This window comes from Rutidosis leptorrhynchoides, chromosome 9 (assembly GCF_046630445.1).
Source record: "Rutidosis leptorrhynchoides isolate AG116_Rl617_1_P2 chromosome 9, CSIRO_AGI_Rlap_v1, whole genome shotgun sequence".
NCBI classification, from domain to species: domain Eukaryota; kingdom Viridiplantae; phylum Streptophyta; class Magnoliopsida; order Asterales; family Asteraceae; genus Rutidosis; species Rutidosis leptorrhynchoides.
Genome location: NC_092341.1, coordinates 273,039,563 through 273,054,989, shown reverse-complemented (window position 1 = coordinate 273,054,989; position 15,427 = coordinate 273,039,563). Strand labels below are relative to the sequence as shown.

The window sequence follows — 15,427 nt, the reverse complement described above, 5'->3', positions numbered from 1 at the left end:
ACTAATAAACGTTCATTTAATCGGACACGGGAATGGATTAATAGTCAATGGACTCATTAAAATAGGGGTGGATTACATTCAAGGACACTTGGTGTAATTGTTAATAAAGTATTAAAACCTTATTACAGTTATAGTCCCCAATTAGTTGGAATATTTGACTTCGGGTATAAGGATAATTTGACGATGACACTCGCACTTTATATTTATGACTGATGGACTGTTATGGACAAAAACCAGATGGACATATCGAATAATCCAGGATAAAGGACAATTAACCCATGACAATAAACTAAAATCAACACGTCAAACATCATGATTTACGGAAGTTTAAATAAGCATAATTCCTTTATTTTATATCTCATCACACTTTTATTTACTGTCATTTTATTTATTGCACTTTTAATTATCGTACTATCAATTATCGCATTTTTATTTATCGTCATTTACTTTACGCCTTAAATTAAGTCATTTTTATATTTAATATTTTACATTAGGTTTTAATTGTGACTTAAGACATAAAATCGACAAACCGGTCACTAAACGGTTAAAACCCCCTTTTTATAATAATAATATTACTACTTATATATATATATATATATATATATATATATATATATATATATATATATATATATATATATATATATACAAATATAGTTTAAAAATATAGCGTTAAACTTGGCTAGCTCCCTGCGGAACGAACCGGACTTACTAAAAACTACACTACTTTACGATTAGGTACACTGCCTATAGTGTTGTAGCAAGGTTTAGGTATATCCACTCTATAAATAAATAAATAACTTGTGTAAAATTGTATCGTATTTAATAGTATTTCGCAATAAAAATATAACTATTTCGTATACACCTCGCATAACATCATGGGTTTCCGGTGGTTTTAGGGTGTAGTTTGGGTGACTTCTTGATCGAGTTACTATAGTTTGCGGTAGTAGAGTTGTTCTTTGCGTTTCTTCCTGAATTCCAGATTTCATGGCCTTATGAGGTTAGGGACAAGAAATGTGCGTGATTTAAATGTTGATTTTGCTCAATAGGTGTTTCATAGTTCTCCAAGATGTATTTTTGTTGTTCGTGATTTGTGTAATGTGTATGGGTGTATATGTTCTAGTGTGATTTTGATTGCAATAGGTCCTTAGTCAGTTGTAATCATATATATTGTTGAATCTTTTTAAGTCAGTTTTAATAGTGTCTGATAGAATTATAATACAGTTATATCTAACACGTTTGAATTTATCTAAAAGAAGTATTGAGATTCTGTGTATCAAGTGTCCTGTATGTACTGATTGCATGTAATCCGTATCTCATGTTATGTTTTCATGTACAAGTGCGCGAGACCTTTGGCGAATAATTTCTTTATGGATTGATTTGGATGTGGCTTCTTTTGATAAACTGGATACAATGGTTACTATGGTTTGATTCTTGGCATGCGGTTTTTTCAAAGAAAATAAGGTTGTATTTGATTATGGGCACTGCTTTTTTGTAAGATAGGCATCGTAATGGATTAATATACCCGGACTTGGCGGTGAAAAAAGAAGATTAATTTGATTTTGCACGTTTGTATTCTTTTTCATGGTTGTTTCATAGGGTAAAAAAGATATTGGTTGGAACAATTGGCTAATCTAGCCATTGTAATTTGTGTTGTGTCTTCTAGTTACTTGCTAGAGTCATAATAATATATATATATTTATCGCCATTTGAAAAACAAAAATATTTAACATTAAGTTTTTGTTTCTAAGATTTTCTGGGATGCTTGAGTGTTGAAAACGCCAACGGGCCACTCTTATGAGAGTTGATGGGCTTGTTTATTAGTCCTAAGTGTAAATATCTAACGGGTTGAACTATTGTCCAATAGCTTTTATAATATTCTATAGGTTTTATAACGATACGTTCATTTACTCATATATTATAATTATAAATATGTTTTAATATGTTATAATTTGAATTCGATTTTTATTTCGATTTTCGGTTAACAAAATTTGAAATTTTCAAAACCAAAAATCAAACCAAAAACCGAATTATGAATTCAGTTTCGGTTTCGATCGCTCCGAAAACCGTTTAAAAAATTCGGTTTGGTTTTTTTCGGTTTGGATTCGATTCGATATTTGGTTTATTCGGTTTGAAACCAAATGATGCACAATCCTACTTATATTATTACATTTTAATTAAAAATAAACATGTTATATACCTTGTATACTTAAATTAATTCCACAACCGTTATTCATATTTTATATTTAAGTTTATACTGGTTATGATTTTTATTTTTAGTGATTTTCGGTTTTAACCGAATCCAAACCGAAATCAAATTCGGTTTTCAGTTCAGTTTTGGTTATAGTTTTGATATTTAAATTTGGCTTCGGTTTGGTTTTCGGTTTTGATTTTATAAGTTTCAAAACCGAAAAACCCGAACCGAATAAATCGAAAAATCAAAAACTGAACCGATGAACACCCCTATATAAGTTATAAAATAATTGAAGTTTAAAATGAAAAAAAACAAATATTACAGCTTACCACGACATCATATTTATATATGATTCCAAATATACACTGTGTATTGTTAAATATTAACGTTGATACTATTTTACGGTTAGCAACTAATATATACCAGTAAAATACTTAAATTGTCCAGCGTGGTGGTATGTGTTGTCGATTGATGTTTGCCCTAGGGAAAATCCCTGCAAACCTGGTGATAATGCTAAAAACGAACACATATTTCATAGCATTATCCTTAGAGAAAGACAAGCTTTTAGTTGCAATTGTTCTATTTACAAGTGATATTCGTTTAAATAATAAAAGATGAAGACAAAAGACAGATTCGACGATTTGAAGACGCAAACGACCAAAACGCTAAAAAGTACAAAGTACAATCCAAGTGGTTCAAATTATTACTGAGAAAAGTGTAAAAGTTACAAGAGTACGAGCCGCAAAATGCAAAGTACAAGATATTAAATCGTACGAAAGGACGTTCGAAAATTCGAAACCGGCGCGACGCAACGGACCTAAAATTACAAGTTAACTATGCACAAGAATATAATATAATATATATATATATATAATTATATAAAATTATATATATTATATTATTAAAAACCGTCGGCAAGCTAGAAAACAAGATGAAGTGAGCTGTCCCAGGAGGCCATGCGATCGCATGGCCTGGTAGTTATAAATGCATGCGATCACATGGGAAGAAATCACAGGCCAAGAGCTATAAATAGCGAACGAATTGGACGAGTTATTTACACCTTCATCAACTGATATTCACTCTCTCTCAATATATTTATATTTATATTTTATAATTATAATTTTAATATTAAGTAAATAATAATAAGGTTATAGTGGCGAATGTTTTAAGTTTGTAAGTCGAAATTCTGTCCGTGTAACAGTACGCGATTAATACTCATTGTAAGTTATATTCAACCTTTTTAAATTAATGTCTCGTAGCTAGATTATTATTATGTTTATTTAAGCCGAAGTAATCGTGATGTTGGACTAAATATTAAGACGGGGTCATTGGGCTTTGGACTATAATTGGGGTTTGGACAAAAGACCGACACTTGTGAAAATTGGACTATGGGCTATTAATGGGCTTTATATTAATTAAATGATATCTCGTTGATTTAATATAGAGATTTATAATTTGACATATTTATATTTAACCACATACGCTTGACTGGGTACGGTGGGCGGGATATCTATAAATACTAATAATTATTCATTTGACCGGACACGGTGATGGATTAATAATCACTGGACTCATTAAAACATGGGTGGATTACATTCAAGGGTAATTGGTGTAATTATTAACAAAGTATAAAAACCTTGGATTACACGCAGTCGATAACCTGGTGTACTCATTAAACAAAGTATTAAGACCTTGTTACAGTTTGAATCCCCAATTAGTTGGAATTTTTGACTTCGGGTATAAGGTTAATTTGGCGAAGACTCTCACACTTTATAATTATGACTGATGGACTATTATGGACAAAACCAGATGGACATATCGAATAATCCAGGACAAAGAACAATTAACCCATGGTAATAAATTAAAATCAACACGTCGAACATCATGATTACGAAAGTTTAAATAAGTATAATTCCTTTATTTTATATCTCATCGCACTTTTATTTATCGTCATTTTATTTATCGTACTTTAAATTATTGCACTTTTAATTATCGCACTTTTATTTATCGAACTTTTATTTATCGCCATTTACTTTACGGTTTAAATTAAGTTGTATTTATATTTAATATTTTACATTAGGTTTTAATTGTGACTTAAATTTTAAAATCGACAAACCGGTCATTAAACGGTAAAACCCCCTTTATAATAATAATAATACTACTTATATGTATATATATATATATATATATATATATATATATATATATATATATATATATATATATATATATATATATATATATATATATATAGCGTTAAACTCAGCTAGCTCCCTGTGGAACGAACCGGACTTACTAAAAACTACACTACTCTACGATTAGGTACACTGCCTATAAGTGTTGTAGCAAGGTTTAGGTATATTCATTCAATAAATAAATAAATAACTTGTTTAAAATTGTATCGTATTTAATAGTATTTCATAGTAAAAATAATAGTATTTCGTACACCTCCGCTCGTACATCAAGTTTTTGGCACCGCTGCCGGGGAAGCCATAGAATGCTATAATAAAATTTTTTAGTTTTAATCTATTTTTGTAAAAATATATTTACATAAGTTTTAATTATTAAAAATAAAAATATAAAAACATAAAAGAAAAAAAAATTATCTATATTTTTAAGAGTTTAAATTAAAAAAAAAGTTTTTTTTAGTTACAAAAACTAATACGTTTTTTTATAAGTTTTAGTTATATTATATTTTCTATAAAATAAGAAAATAAAAAAATCAAAGTAAAAAGTAAAATAAAAATAAAAAAAATTAAACAAAATTGAGCCTGCATTTTTTTGACCTACATTTAATTTGAATCTGCAGCTCAGACGATCGCATGGCTGCAGTGTAGAAAACTCATGCGACCGCATGGTTATGTCTGACACGCCCAGAACCTAGTACGTACGGATTAGGGTTACGTTTAAATATTATTATTATTAATTAATTAGTTAATTAGGGTTTAGTTTATTTAATAATTAGTTTTAGTTTTAATTAAATTTGTATTTTAAGTTTTAAGATTTAATTAGTATTATTAACTACATAAATTAATACTTTTATAAAATAATAAGATAAATTAATATTTTTATAAAATTGTATTTTTTTTATCAATTTAGTTTCTTTTTATATTTATATCTTTTTAATCGTTTATTAGTATATCGTATATTTTTCGTTCGTAATTAGTTTTTAAACTTAGTTTTTGCCATAGTTATTTTTATTTCTAGATTTTTAGGCTTTGCCGTAGAATCCCTTAAGTGCTTTTTCTTTAGATTAAGATTTGGACGCTTTAGAATTTTATAACGTCACTTATCGCTTTAATATTTAATAGATTTTAGTGCTTATTAAGTTATTGCCGTTTTGGATATAGAATTCCTTTTAAGCTTTAATTCCTATAGACGCAACTTTTAATATTTAATTTTTAGACTTTTAAGTTTCGACACTTTACTTTTTTATTATTATTTTTCGACCTTTTATTTTTCGACGTTTTTCGACGCACTCTTTTTCTTTCTTATTTCTCGACGCTCTAGTTTTTAGGACATAGATTTGATCTTCAAAATTTCGACGAAAAATTATTTTAAGCGGTTAAATAGATAGACATCCAAAATTTTCTGGTTCGTAGTAATAGTTGGATTTGTTAGTGGCGAGTTGTGGGCTTCCGATTTAAAGGGTCCTGGCTACCTGCTGCATCTATTGGATATTCGAAACGTGGGCAAAATCAGAAAAGTCTATTAATTTAATAACTTATATAATTTTTTTTTTATTTTTATAACTAATAGGATATTCAGTGAATGCACCGAGCAAAACGTTCACCACCTTTCATACGTTCACCTCCTGTAACTCGATCAAGATATCTAGCCAATATTGTCGCCGTTGATTTTTCTATAGAATCATCATCTAGTCAACCAAGTACTCCAATTCAAATTTCCGATAATCCATTTTTTGAACCCGACCTCACAATTGAGAACCCGAAGGATATTCAAGGACAATTCAGAGATCCTGAACTACTAATCATTCCTCCTAAACCACAAATCATACATCTAGAGATTGTCGAGGAAGAAACCATTAAATCAGAATCCTCTAGTGATTCAGATTCAACAAATTCAATCATGGAAAATCCGGAACCTCTTAGTATGGAAGATCGAATGAGAGCTACACGCACTGGCCAAGGTCATGCAATTACTCAAAAAGACATTAATGCGCCAGATTACAAAATCAAAGGACAAATCCTACACATGGTAACTAATCAATGCCAATTTAGTGGTATGCCGAAGGAAGATCCAAACGAACATCTTCGAACCTTTAATAGGATTTGTACTCTATTCAAAATCAAAGAAGTTGAGGATGAACAGATCTATCTCATGTTATTTCCCTGGACTTTAAAGGGAGAAGCCAAATATTGGTTAGAATCGTTACCTGAAGGGGCGATTGACACATGGGATGTTTTAGTTGAGAAATTTCTTAAAAGATTCTTTCCGGCATCTAAAGCCGTGAGACTTCAAGGAGAAATTGTTACTTTCACACAAAAGCCAAATGAAACTCTATATGAGGCGTGGACAAGATTTGGAAAGTTGTTGAGAGGATGTCCTCAACATGGTTTAGATACTTATCAAATAGTACAAATATTCTACCAAGGATGCGACATTACTACACGAAAAGACATCGACATAGCAGCTGGTGGTTCCACTATGAAGAAAACCGCAACTGAAGCTTACAAAATTATTGATAACACAGCCTCCCACTCACATGAGTAGCATCAAGAAAAAGACATCGTTAGATCATCTAAAGCGGCTAGAGCCGATTCTAGCCATGACTTTGATTCCATTTCCGCAAAGTTAGATGCTTTCGAGAGACGAATGGAAAAGATGACTAAAGATATTCACGCAATACGAATTAGTTGTGAGCAGTGTGGAGGACCACATTTGTCAAAAGATTGTCTCAGTATTGAACAAACAATGGAACAAAGAGAGAATATTTCATACATGAACCAAAGGCCTGGGAATAATTATCAACTGCCAAGACCAAACTACAATTAAAATCAGAATTATAACCTAAATATTCCATACAAAAACCAACAAGGTCCTAGCAATCAACAAGTATCTAATAATACTTACAACTAGCAAAGACCTATTTTTCCAAATAAACCACCACAAACCGATGATAAAAAGCCAAATTTAAAAGATATGATGTCGAAGCTAGTTGAATCTCAAATGCAGTTTTTCACATCTCAGAAACAAACCAATGAACAAAATGGTCAAGCATTTAGAAATCAACAAGCTTCAATCCAAAATCTGGAACAAGAAGTGAGCAACCGAGCAAGGTTGATAGGTGAAAGAAAACCGGGAAGTCTACCTAGCGATACAAATGCTAACCCCCGGAATGAAACAGTTAAAGCCATTACCACGAGAAGTGGTATTACACTTAAACCACCTGAAATACCTGTAATTTCTGATGACTCTATTCCTATTTCACAAACACCACAGCCTGAGTAAGAGAAGGAAACAGAACTGGTAGTTGAAAAAGTTAATGAAGATAACACAGTTAAGGCAAAACCTTATGTTAAACCATACCAACCACTGCTTTCTTACCCAAGTAAAATGAGAAAAGAAAGACTTGAAGCCGAGCAATCCAAATTCTTGAATATGTTTAAACAAATAAATGTCAATCTTCCTTTCATTGATGTGATTTCAGGAATGCCAAGATATGCTAAATTCTTAAAAGATCTAATCACAAATAGAAAGAAAATGGAAGAACTCTCGGCTGTTACAATGAATGCTAATTGTTCTGCAGTGCTGTTGAATAAACTACCAGAAAAATTATATGATCCAGGAAGTTTCATAATTCCATATTTTCTGAGTAGTCTTAGTTCAATAGAAGCATTGGCAGACTTAGGTGCTAGTATAAATTTAATGCCGTATTCACTATACGCTAAACTAGACCTTTGAGAATTGAAACCAACACGAATAAGCATACAACTAGCCGATCGATCAGTAAAATATCCTAGAGGGATAATGGAGAACATGCTAGTTAAAGTTGGTACTTTAGTATTTCCAGTAGATTTTGTTATTCTGGACGTGGAAGAAGATTCTCGAGTTCCTCTCATATTAGGAAGACCATTCTTAAACACGACTAAAGCAATAATAGACGTGTTTGGTAAGAAACTGACCCTAAGTATAGAGGACGGGAGTGTTACCTTTTCAGTTGATAAAGCCATGCAACAACCGCAATCTGCAGATGATACATGTTATTATATTCAAACTATAGATTCACATGCAGAATTGTTAGAAGAATTTCCAGAATTACAAGGAACAGGAGAATGTTCTTTAGGAGAAGGAACTGAACCAATTGATGAAGCTGAAATGTTAGCCGCACTTATGGCTAATGATTACGAACCAACAACAGAAGAACTTCAAATGCTAAAAGAGGAAGACAGATATCGATACAAATCATCGATAGAAGAACCACCGATATTAGAGTTAAAGCCACTTCCAAAGCATTTGGAATACGTTTATTTACATGGTGAATCTGAATTACCTGTAATAATATCATCTTCTCTTACGGAAAATAAAAAATCTCAACTCATTTCTGTGCTAAAAGCTCATAAACCAGCTATTGCATGGAAGATTCATGACATTAAAGGAATAAGTCCTTCGTATTGCACACATAAAATCCTTATGGAAGAAGGTCATTAAACATATGTGCAACGCCAACGAAGGCTAAATCCTAATATGCAAGATGTTGTTAAGAAAGAAATTATTAAACTGCTCGATGCAGGTTTAATTTATCCAATCTCTGATAATCCATGAGTAAGCCCAGTTCAATGTGTATCTAAGAAGGGTGGCATGACTGTCATCACAAATGAAAAAGATGAGCTTATTCCTACTATGACCGTAACGGGATGGCGTGTTTGTATTGATTATAGAAAATTAAATGACGCCATAGTTATTTTTATTTCTAGATTTTTAGGCTTTGCAGTAGAATCCCTTAAGTGCTTTTTCTTTAGATTAAGATTTGGACGCTTTAGAATTTTACGACGTCACTTATCGCTTTAATATTTAATAGATTTTAGTGCTTATTAAGTTATTGCCGTTTTGGATATAGAATTCCTTTTAAGCTTTAATTCCTTTAGACGCAACTTTTTATATTTAGTTTTTAGACTTTTAAGTTTCGACACTTTACTTTCTTATTATTATTTTTCGACCTTTTATTTTTCGACGTTTTTCGACGCACTCTTTTTCTTTCTTATTTCTCGACGCTCTAGTTTTTAGGACATAGATTTGATCTTCAAAATTTCGACGAAAAATTATTTTAAGCGGTTAAATTGATAGACATCCAAAATTTTCTGGTTCGTAGTAATAGTTGAATTTGTTAGTGGCGAGTTGTGGGCTTCCAATTTAAAGGGTCCTGGCTACCTGCTGCATCTATTGGATATTCGAAACGTGGGCAACATCAGAAAAGTCTATTAATTTGATAACTTATATAAATTTTTTTATTTTTATAACTAATAGGATATTCAGTGAATGCACCGAGCAAAATGTTCACCACCTTTCATACGTTCACCTCCTGTAACTCGATCAAGATATCTAGCCAATATTGTCGCCGTTGATTTTTCTATAGAATCATCATCTAGTCAACCAAGTACTCCAATTTAAATTTCCGATAATCCATTTTTTGAACTCGACCTCACAATTGAGAACCCGAAGGATATTCAAGGACAATTCAGAGATCCTGAACCACTAATCATTCCTCCTGAACCACAAATCATACATCTAGAGATTGTCGAGGAAGAAACCATTAAATCAGAATCCTCTAGTGATTCAGATTCAACAAATTCAATCATGGAAAATCCGGAACCTCTAAGTATGGAAGATCGAATGAGAGCTACACGCACTGGCCAAGGTCATCCAATTACTCAACCAGACATTAATGCGCCAGATTACGAAATCAAAGGACAAATCCTACACATGGTAACTAATCAATGCCAATTTAGTGGTACGCCGAAGGAAGATCCAAACGAACATCTTCGAACCTTTAATAGGATTTGTACTCTATTCAAAATCAAATAAGTTGAGGATGAACAGATCTATCTCATGTTATTTCCCTGGACTTTAAAGGGAGAAGCCAAAGATTGGTTAGAATCGTTACCTGAAGGGGCGATTGACACATGGGATGTTTTAGTTGAGAAATTTCTTAAAAGATTCTTTCCGGCATCTAAAGCCGTGAGACTTCAAGGAGAAATTGTTACGTTCACACAAAAGCCAAATGAAACTCTATATGAGGCGTGGACAAGATTTGGAAAGTTGTTGAGAGGATGTCCTCAACATGGTTTAGATACTTATCAAATAGTACAAATATTCTACCAAGGATGCGACATTACTACACGAAAAGACATCGACATAGCAGCCGGTGGTTCCACTATGAAGAAAACCGCAACTGAAGCTTACAAAATTATTGATAACACAGCCTCCCACTCACATGAGTGGCATCAAGAAAAAGACATCTTTAGATCATTTAAAGCGGCTAGAGCCGATTCTAGCCATGACTTTGATTCCATTTCCATAAAGTTAGATGCTTTCGAGAGACGAATGGAAAAGATGACTAAAGATATTCACGCAATACAAATTAGTTGTGAGCAGTGTGGAGGACCACATTTGTCAAAAGATTGTCTCAGTATTGAACAAACAATGGAACAAAGAGAGAATATTCATACATGAACCAAAGGCCTGGAAATAATTATCAACCGCCAAGACCAAACTACAATCAAAATCAGAATAATAACCTAAATATTCCATACAACAACCAACAAGGTCCTAGCAATCAACAAGTATCTAATAATACTTACAACCAGCAAAGACCTATTTTTCCAAATAAACCACCACAAACCGATGATAAAAAGCCAAATTTAAAAGATATGATGTCGAAGCTAGTTGAATCTCAAATGCAGTTTTTCATATCTCAGAAACAAACCAATGAACAAAATGGTCAAGCATTTAGAAATCAACAAGCTTCAATCCAAAATCTGGAACAAGAAGTGAGCAACCTAGCAAGGTTGATAGGTGAAAGAAAACCGGGAAGTCTACCTAGCGATACAAATGCTAACCCCCGGAATAAAACAGCTAAAGCCATTACCACGAGAAGTGGTATTACACTTAAACCACCTGAAATACTTGTAATTTCTGATGACTCTATTCCTATTCCACAAACACCACAGCCTGAGTAAGAGAAGGAAACATAATGTAGTGACCCGAACTTTTCCATGTTTATATATATTAATTGAGATTGATATTTACATGATTAAATGTTTCCAACATGTTAAGCAATCAAACTTGTTAAGACTTGATTAATTGAAATAGGTTTCATATAGACAATTGACCACCCAAGTTGACCGGTGATTCACGAACGTTAAAACTTGTAAAAACTATATGATGACATATATATGGTTATATATATAGTTAACATGATATTATGATAAGTAAACATATCATTAATTATATTAACAATGAACTACATATGTAAAAACAAGACTACTAACTTAATGATTTTGAAACGAGACATATATGTAACGATTATCGTTGTAACGACATTTAATGTATATATATCATATTAAGAGATATTCGTACATCATAATATCATGATAATATAATAATTTAAAATCTCTTTTGATATTATAAACATTGGGTTAACAACATTTAACAAGATCGTTAACCTAAAGGTTTCAAAACAACATTTACATGTAACGACTAACGATGACTTAACGACTCAGTTAAAATGAATATACATGTAGTGTTTTAATATGTATTCATACACTTTTGAAAGACTTCAAGACACTTATCAAAATACTTCTACTTAACAAAAATGCTTACAATTACATCCTCGTTCAGTTTCATCAACAATTCTACTCGTATGCACCCGTATTCGTACTCGTACAATACACAACTTTTAGATGTATGTACTATTGGTATATACACTCCAATGATCAGCTCTTAGCAGCTCATGTGAGTCACCTAACACATGTGGGAACCATCATTTGGCAACTAGCATGAAATATCTCATAAAATTACAAAAATATGAGTAATTATTCATGACTTATTTACATGAAAACAAAATAACATATCCTTTATATCTAATCCATACACCAACGACCAAAAACACCTACAAACACTTTCATTCTTCAATTTTCTTCATCTAATTGATCTCTCTCAAGTTCTATCTTCAAGTTCTAAGTGTTCTTCATAAATTTCAAAAGTTCTAGTTTCATAAAATCAAGAATACTTTCAAGTTTGCTAGCTCACTTCCAATCTTGTAAGGTGATCATCCAACCTCAAGAAATCTTTATTTCTTACAGTAGGTTATCATTCTAATACAAGGTAATAATCATATTCAAACTTTGGTTCAATTTCTATAACTATAACAATCTTATTTCAAGTGATGATCTTACTTGAACTTATTTTCGTGTCATGATTCTGCTTCAAGAACTTCGAGCCATCCAAGGATCCATTGAAGCTAGATCCATTTTTCTCTTTTCCAGTAGGTTTATCCAAGGAACTTAAGGTAGTAATGATGTTCATAACATCATTCGATTCATACATATAAAGCTATCTTATTTGAAGGTTTAAACTTGTAATCACTAGAACATAGTTTAGTTAATTCTAAACTTGTTCGCAAACAAAAGTTAATCCTTCTAACTTGACTTTTAAAATAAACTAAACACATGTTCTATATCTATATGATATGCTAACTTAATGATTTAAAACCTGGAAACACGAAAAACACCGTAAAACCGGATTTACGCCGTCGTAGTAACACCGCGGGCTGTTTTGGGTTAGTTAATTAAAAACTATGATAAAATTTGATTTAAAAGTTGTTATTCTGAGAAAATGATTTTTATTATGAACATGAAACTATATCCAAAAATTATGGTTAAACTCAAAGTGGAAGTATGTTTTCTAAAATGGTCATCTAGACGTCGTTCTTTCGACTGAAATGACTACCTTTACAAAAATGACTTGTAACTTATTTTTCCGACTATAAACCTATACTTTTTCTGTTTAGATTCATAAAATAGAGTTCAATATGAAACCATAGCAATTTGATTCACTCAAAACGGATTTAAAATGAAGAAGTTATGGGTAAAACAAGATTGGATAATTTTTCTCATTTTAGCTACGTGAAAATTGGTAACAAATCTATTCCAACCATAACTTAATCAACTTGTATTGTATATTATGTAATCTTGAGATACCATAGACACGTATACAATGTTTCGACCTATCATGTCGACACATCTATATATATTTCGGAACATCCATAGACACTCTATATGTGAATGTTGGAGTTAGCTATACAGGGTTGAGGTTGATTCCAAAATATATATAGTTTGAGTTGTGATCAATACTGAGATACGTATACACTGGGTCGTGGATTGATTCAAGATAATATTTATCGATTTATTTCTGTACATCTAACTGTGGACAACTAGTTGTAGGTTACTAACGAGGACAGCTGACTTAATAAACTTAAAACATCAAAATATATTAAAAGTGTTGTAAATATATTTTGAACATACTTTGATATATATATGTATATATTGTTATAGGTTCGTGAATCAACCAGTGGCCAAGTCTTACTTCCCGACGAAGTAAAAATCTGTGAAAGTGAGTTATAGTCCCACTTTTAAAATCTAATATTTTTGAGATGAGAATACATGCAGGTTTTATAAATGATTTACAAAATAGACACAAGTACGTGAAACTACATTCTATGGTTGAATTATCGAAATCGAATATGCCCCTTTTTATTAAGTCTGGTAATCTAAGAATTAGGGAACAGACACCCTAATTGACGCGAATCCTAAAGATAGATCTATCGGGCCCAACAAGCCCCATCCAAAGTACCGGATGCTTTAGTACTTCGAAATTTATATCATATCCGAAGGGTGTCCCGGAATGATAGGGATATTCTTATATATGCATCTTGTTAATGTCGGTTACCAGGTGTTCACCATATGAATGATTTTTATCTCTATGTATGGGATGTGTATTGAAATATGAAATCTTGTGGTCTATTATTATGATTTGATATATATAGGTTAAACTTATAACTCACCAACATTTTTGTTGATGTTTTAAGCATGTTTATTCTCAGGTAATTATTAAGAGCTTTCGCTGTCGCATACTTAAATAAGGACGAGATTTGGAGTCCATGCTTGTATGATATTGTGTAAAAACTGCATTCAAGAAACTTATTTTGTTGTAACATATTTGTATTGTAAACCATTATGTAATGGTCGTGTGTAAACAGGATATTTTAGATTATCATTATTTGATAATCTACGTAAAGCTTTTTAAACCTTTATTGATGAAATAAAGGTTATGGTTTGTTTTAAAATGAATGCAGTCTTTGAAAAACGTCTCATATAGAGGTCAAAACCTCGCAACGAAATCAATTAATATGTAACGTTTTTAATCAATAAGAACGGGACATTTCAGTTGGTATCAGAGCGTTGGTCTTAGAGAACCATAATTTTGCATTAGTGTGTCTTATCGAGTTTGTTAGGATGCATTAGTGAGTCTGGACTTCGACCGTGTTTACTTGAAAAATGATTGCTTAACAAATTTTGTTGGAAACTATATATTTTTAACATGTGAATATTATGTGATATATTAATCTCTTAACGCGTTTGATATTATGTGATAGATGTCTACCTCTAGAACAAGTCCCATTGACTCACCTAATAATAATGAAGAGTCAAATGTAAATTGGAATGATTCGTGGACTGATTCACAAGTTCCCGAAGAGGAACCGGAAGAAGAGTCGGAACCGGAAGAAGAATCGGAACCGGAAGAAGAATCGGAACCGGATGAAGAAATAGAACCGGTGGGGGAAATAATAAAATGGTTAAGTAAAAGAAAATCCTCAACCAACCGACCAAGGTTAATTATGGTCAATGGTGTTTCCGCCAAGGAAGCAAAATATTGGGAGGATTACCAATTCTCCGATGAATCGGATTCCGACGAGAATTCCGATGATGTTATAGAAATTACCCCAACTGAATTTAAAAAGGCAAAAGAAAATAATAAGGGAAAGGGCATAAAAATAGAGAAATCTAATTCCAACCCCGATGAACTTTATATGTATCGTCAACCCCCGAAGTCCTTAAGTTGTAACAATGACCCGGGAACCTCTAAACCACCAGGTTTTTCTAAACCAATGTGGATTACGACGGCTCGTATTAGGGGAACATCATATATCCC

General features: G+C 32.0%; 1 non-coding gene across 1 annotated transcript; it reads right to left on the bottom strand.

The window, feature by feature from the left end:
• Positions 1-6,667: 6,667 nt before the first annotated feature.
• Positions 6,668-6,774, bottom strand: LOC139869464 (small nucleolar RNA R71). Its single transcript, XR_011766073.1, has one exon. It is a non-coding gene; the product is annotated as a small nucleolar RNA R71 (small nucleolar RNA).
• Between the last annotated feature and the right edge of the window lie 8,653 nt (positions 6,775-15,427).